Genomic DNA, 6647 nt, shown 5'->3' with positions numbered 1-6647 from the left:
TATTATATAGATATATATGATGAAGTTTGCATGTCTTTGTTTAAACCGCCAAACTATACATGCATTTCATGAACTAGAATGTTTTAATTGAGAAAGATATCTGATATCGTTATGAATTTGTCATATCGGGCGTCAAAGGTATATCTACTTGCAATCATCAGTGGGAGTAACTGTGCATTTTATTTTAGGTTGTTAACCTTTGTTTTTAATTTTAAAAAATTGAAAACTTTGGAAAAGTCAAAAGTGAAACCCTTGTGTCTTGTTCATTAACAATATTAAAATGTTGAATTAAAAATTCAAACCAGATAATTCATAACTCAATAAATGTACATCACATTCGAGCAAGAGTGTTTAATTTGAATGTTTGAAATAATTATATATCTGAGTCCTTCTGTTTAGTATGATTTAAAAAGCCAATAAACATCATTAAGTAAAGATTCTTTTACAATTCTAGGTTAAGAAAATCAAGCTTTGTTGTTGTCTTTGATATTAACATATACTAAAAGAAATAAAATGCATAGTTTTATAGTACCACATATTGCAACAGAAACATGGTTTTCAAGACATTTAACTTCATACCTGAACCATGAGTATATGGATGTCTGTGGGAATGAAACTACTAGTGTAAAGCATCTTCAAGAACTAACAATAGATTATGAAACGCGGTTCCTAAGTGTTTAACAACTTGTATGTAAAAATCGACCTTGAATGTAATTATTTTTTTTTCTAAAACGGTTTTTAACGTATATTTTTTAACAGAAGCTTTCGATAACGACTTGTTATCGATTTTGTGTTCAATTATATCAAACTCTTCCATTAAAAGATAAAGCTAATAAATTTATTTGATGTTTTACAGATTTTACATGGGTGTGATATCTTCAAATATGCCAAAATTATAATACTGGTATATTGGAGAGGGTAAATTTCAAAATCATTCATTGTTCGAAAGTCTCGTCCAAAATGAACATATCAAATGTTTGTTTTGTTCGACACTGCTCTACTATTGCAATGCTTCTGGGATCAATGTTTTTTTCTATGCATGTGGGAAGAAATAACTAGAACAAAGTTATAATATCTAAGGACAAACTTTTGAATGTTTATCTTGATTTATTAAAAATTCCAAATCTTTTGGTTTCATATAATTACAAATTGAAAACGATTAAGTTTGTTTTTAAAACTCATAAATTGTCGATCGATGTGCCGGTTACATTACATGTAAATTTCTAAATCTGGACTTTTATCTCAGTATTTTGTTTAATTCAATGGTCAATTCCTTGTAATTATATGTGTGCTTATGCTACAAAATGCATTTCACATGAACAAAGGTGAACGGCATTAATAGCAATTGATTCTGATCCTACTGTATAACATCTAGTCAGTGCCACAAAGAGATATAATATTTTTTTATATTTAAAATCTCAAAAGAACATTATTCATTATATGCTAATAATTAGTTATTATATGTAACGTCTCGTCTCCTCTGATTGGTTGAGTTATTTAGCGCGCAACCCATGTTGGCGGTGGTTATTCCTTAATAGACCGGTGAAAATTACAGTCATTCCTTAAATGTCCATCATACGTCTATATAGCTGGTTGAATTATCTTTTTGTGTGTTTCTATAAATCATGCACTTACACCATTCAGACTGTAGAAAAAATTAACTTATATTTATTTTACCGCCAATTTGCTTTGCGGAATCATTTCTTATTTTATACTATTGTGTTTGCTTTATATTTAAGTTATTTTCTTGTTGTTGTATTTATATTGGTATTCTCTTTGTTTACTCAAGATTTTGTCTAGGTTATTTGAAATATTAATTAGCAATCTTTATAAAAATTAGACAGGAGGTGATTCATTCATGTCAAAATTCCACCGAATTCAGTCTTTTTTTCATGTTCAGAAACCTTTATAGATCACATAAGTTTTTTACTTGGGGGTTGCGCTTTTGAGATATGATTTATATAGATTGTACATGAAATTAGCACTTTGCAGGAATTATCGTTCTTGATTTGGTTTGATTTGTTTGATTTTATTGACAGATTAATGTGTATTTTTCTCAAAAGTACAGATAGAAACACAGAAAGGTATATTGTCACATTAAAATATGGCATATGTAGACCAAAAAAGCATAGTCTGATCCATGTGCTTTTCTACACCATAAATCATCTTACCGTAGACAGTGTCTAAATTTTATATGGACTGGTACTTAAATGCGGTTATGTTTTTCTCTTTGTATAGAAGTGGCATGTGTCCTTGTTTACTTGTGGTATTAATGTTATTTTGATATCTCTCCTTTGTATAATCTATGCTGTAAATTTTACTTTGGAATTTTCTCTTAAAATAGATCTCAAGGTTAATGTAAAACCAAACTTAACTTTTTATCTAATCGGGCATTGTGTAGGCCTATTGACATGTTGGAATGTTCATCGATTCTGGAGAGATTATAAGAAGCTGTGGTGCAATAATCTATTACATTTTATTGCCTGTTAGATATTAAACATTTGCTGCATATTGGTAGGAAATGTGCATGTATGATATCATTTCTTACTCACAATGTTTACTAAGGATTCAAACAGAGAATGATTAACATATTTAAGGTCATCAAGCTTAAAGAGTGGAAATTATCTATTTCGTCCGTTGACTAATATATATTGTTATTTGACGGATTTGTCTTAGACTTACTCGATTCTGGTTGAGTAAGATTCCCTATATTTTTAATTAATTAAAAATTAAGTAATTATACCTTCGCTTTTAAGCCCGATAGAGAACAATCATTAATATAATTGTAATTCAAAACTGGATGTGTCGGAGCGACAATTTCGAAAATTTCGAACCCAGAACAGAATAGGTGATCTCTTACTATATTACTAACTTGTTATTGAAATAGTCATGAACAAATTTTATACGGCCGCAAAAAAATTGGTATGATGCCGTCGTCGTCCGTAGACACTTTGTTTTCGTGCGATAATTTAGTTGTGATTGACAAATTATGATTTTAATATGATTTTACCAACATCAAAGAGAGGTTTCCATTTAATTTTGAGTGTTATAGCCCCTACCGTTTTAGAATAAGGGTCCAAAAGCGTAAAAATAGGTGTTTTAGTAAAACCCATGTAGAGTGTTTTTCTTCCGATTTTGATTATTTTTTATTGTGGTCCTTATTTAATTCTGGTAACCAAGTGTATCCAGCTGATTTGATGCGTTATAGACCGTTTTAGAGTTAAAAGGGGTCAAAGGGTCAACACCCAAAAAATCGACTTATTTTTACTTTTCAATTAGATTTCAGATATATCTTGCAGTTTCCGAGTCATAAGGTGTCGAAGGGGCCGCCGCATCCTCCGGAATCCACTTCCTATGTTTTTCGTTTAATTTCCCTGCTTGCATTTTTTCAATTTAGAGTTCTGATATCTCGTGTGGTTTTCCAGTTATAAGGGGTCGTCAGAGTGACCACACCTTTTTTTATTTTTCGTCTGATTTTGAAAACTTTACCTTGAATTTCAAATTCTGTGCAATATGATGTCTAAACCACTTGTGTCCATTATGAATTGTAATTCCCTATGCTTAAGTGTGTCAAACTGAAGTAGCTATTGTGCCAACATTTGTCCCAACTGTTCAGAGTTCGTCCATTGCGGTTGCGTCATGCTGCGCTCTGCGAAGCATTCTATTTTTCGTCGCATTAGGCGTTTGTCACAAATTGTAGTCTTTACTCTGTATACAACAACTTCCTATACTTTTAAATGAACCCTTTCTCATCATTTCATAGAGTCACGTGACGAGACTTGCAATTCTAATTACTACGAAAAAAAATAATAATTGGTGGTTGCAAAGTCAAAGTTAAGTCCGAAAAAAACCTCCGGATAAATATTTATTGTTTAATTGAGTGGCGGACAATTTCATGCATAAACTTATTAGCGAATAATGGTATATTACCAAGCTACTTTGTTCATAAAACAACTAATATCGTACTTTATAACTTCATATACTTGTTTTCTCGTAATCAGTTACCCATTGGTCGAATCTGATATATCTTTATTAAAAGGGTATAGAATCGAAAGATTTTACTTTATAATTTATATCAAGGATGCAACATTTTCATTATTTTGTTCGATAGTAAACATCAAACTGTATTTAAAATCAAATGGGAATGACTATATAAAAATCGATAGTTAAGACAAAATCTAATACTAAAGGCTACACTAGAATATTACTATTTTTATATATTGTGCATTCAATTGTTCCTTTAAAATTAGTAAAGAATTAAGCGACCATTAGGAAAAAATTATTACTGCCTACTACTTATTGTAGGGAATGATATTTAGTAGATACCGTAAAAATCATGAAGGGGAAATATCTATACAATAATGATTACTGGTCTGTTTTATTATCACTTTTCAATCTTATTGGGCCATATATTCTCAAAGTTTTTTTACTCATGTTTTATAAGCTTCAGTTTACTAATGTTAAATCCGTTTCATTAAATACTACTAACAATTATATCCACAGTATGCCAGACATATTAAACACAAGTTGCTGCGTTGAGTGGAGCGGATAAAAATTACAAAATATTTTGTGCTTAAACCAAAAGTTAAAAAATTAAACAAAGTCCTCAGACAGAATAACCTTGACAAGACCTGAAATCAAATCTTGGTATATGACACATCTATTCAAACCCCTTTTTCAAAATAAACAAAACGGCTGTGACAAGTAGTTCTAGAGAATTCAGGTTTCGAACGATAATTCATAAGAATATAATTCAAAAATATCGACAACACAAATAAAGTAGACAAACACAGCAATGAAAATAAAATGGCCAAAATAGCACGTACAATCAAACAAACTTACAATGACCAAGGACTCCACTAAAACCTAAGAGCACGGACCAGGTGCTTTCGTATGATAAGCGTCCTTTACTAGAAACACCTGCCGAGTTGCTCATAAAATGTCGCGTCCCGGGGAGATGAAAGAGAAACGGAAAACGATTCGGTTATCATGGTGAAAATGAATACTCCATAACGATCCATGAGTCCATGGTGACGACCATAAAACTTCTGTAGTGTTGACTTATTTCTTGTAGCAACAAAACCTAATTGTAAGGAATCTAGTACGGTACAAAAGTCCGCGCAGTTTTGACAAGCTCGCTCTGGCATGACGTATAAGTTATGAAATGAAAACTCGATATACAGGTGCTGAAGGGATGTTGCCACAGATGAACAGAAAGTTGACAGTACGGAATGAGAAGTCATCCCGTTTGTTGTGTCATGTTTGTCATGATTGTCTTGTCCAACGATCTCTAAGAATGTGTCAAGATATAAGGCTGGCTTCATATCTTTAGTTTCCTTTATATCAAGTTCTTTGGGGTATATACTATTGCTTAAAGACAACGCGTCATAAAGCGGAAACTGAGACCAAAGGATCTGGCGAAACAAAGTTCTTTCTTTCAGATAAGATCGGATACAAAGTCAGTCTCATAAGAGTGAAGGAATGTCAGCAAGTAGCGCAGCAAATTTATTTCCATTGGAACGCCGACAACATTTTCACAACACTGAACAAATATGTTTGTCGATTAAAAGTTCCAGCATTTTACAATTTAGAACATGATTTTGAATCGGTATTTACAAAATATGGAGATTCTGTACCAAGTACTATGTTTTTGTTGCTAGGTGTTCTAACTTATTTAGAGTAACAACAATGTATAATGCTTTGCAGTTGGGATTTCAACTAAGTATGGGGACAGCCGTATAAAGAGTTCAAAACTTATATGTCTTCATGCTATTATATTCCGATAATATAGCAATGAACGTTTTCAGGAGATCTTTCGATTTCTTCAGGATCCACATTGAACTGATACCACTACGGGTGTCATAAGTGTCTTGGTAAGACTGAAGACCCTCTTTGACAGCTGTAGGTATTGAAGTCAATAGTTTGGAAAAAGACCTGATAGTACATTTTGCAGATCCAGCTATGAAGCGTTGTTTGTATGGACTCTTGTGAGGTTTCTGAATCCAACATATGGACTAATAATGTCATCGCCATTTGTAGAGAGACCAAAAGAGGACAGAACGCAGTAATGTTTTTAACTATCTGTTCTTTTGAGAATGTGGTAACGGTATATGTCGATTTAAAAAAAAAGAAATGGCCTTGGTGAATAGTTTCAATAAAACAATATATATATTAAATGACGGAAGGACATATCGATACATAGATGCATGGAACCACAAGAGTATCGGCATGTTATGTTCCCAATAGACCTAATCAACAGTCAAACTAGATGTGTTTACGGAGTCCATTCTTGAATCATTTGTAGGTCGGCATGGGGTTTGAATATTCCAGTGATATGATGGGATTGACGTTATTTTGCCCTTACGCTCACTGACACTCATTAAACACTTGCCATATTTAAATTCTAGCATTTTCTGGACATACAATGTAAGTTTTTAATTGATGTCATGACTACAAGAAAGGATCGTCTATAACCAGACATAACTAGGTTTTAACAGTGATGTGTCATTGTAACATGCTATATTACTTTATCATTCGGTCCTATGCGCAATACGTTTTGTGTTCTTTACATGCTTTCATTGTATCTCTACATCGATGACTGTTGTGTAATAGATTGCACTGTCAGCCCTGGTTTACAAACCTACTAC

Source organism: Perna viridis, chromosome 3 (genome assembly GCF_037379345.1).
Source record: "Perna viridis isolate PV_CMFRI_1.1 ecotype Kerala chromosome 3, ASM3737934v1, whole genome shotgun sequence".
NCBI classification, from domain to species: Eukaryota; Metazoa; Mollusca; class Bivalvia; order Mytilida; family Mytilidae; genus Perna; species Perna viridis.
This window is presented reverse-complemented; position numbering follows the sequence as displayed.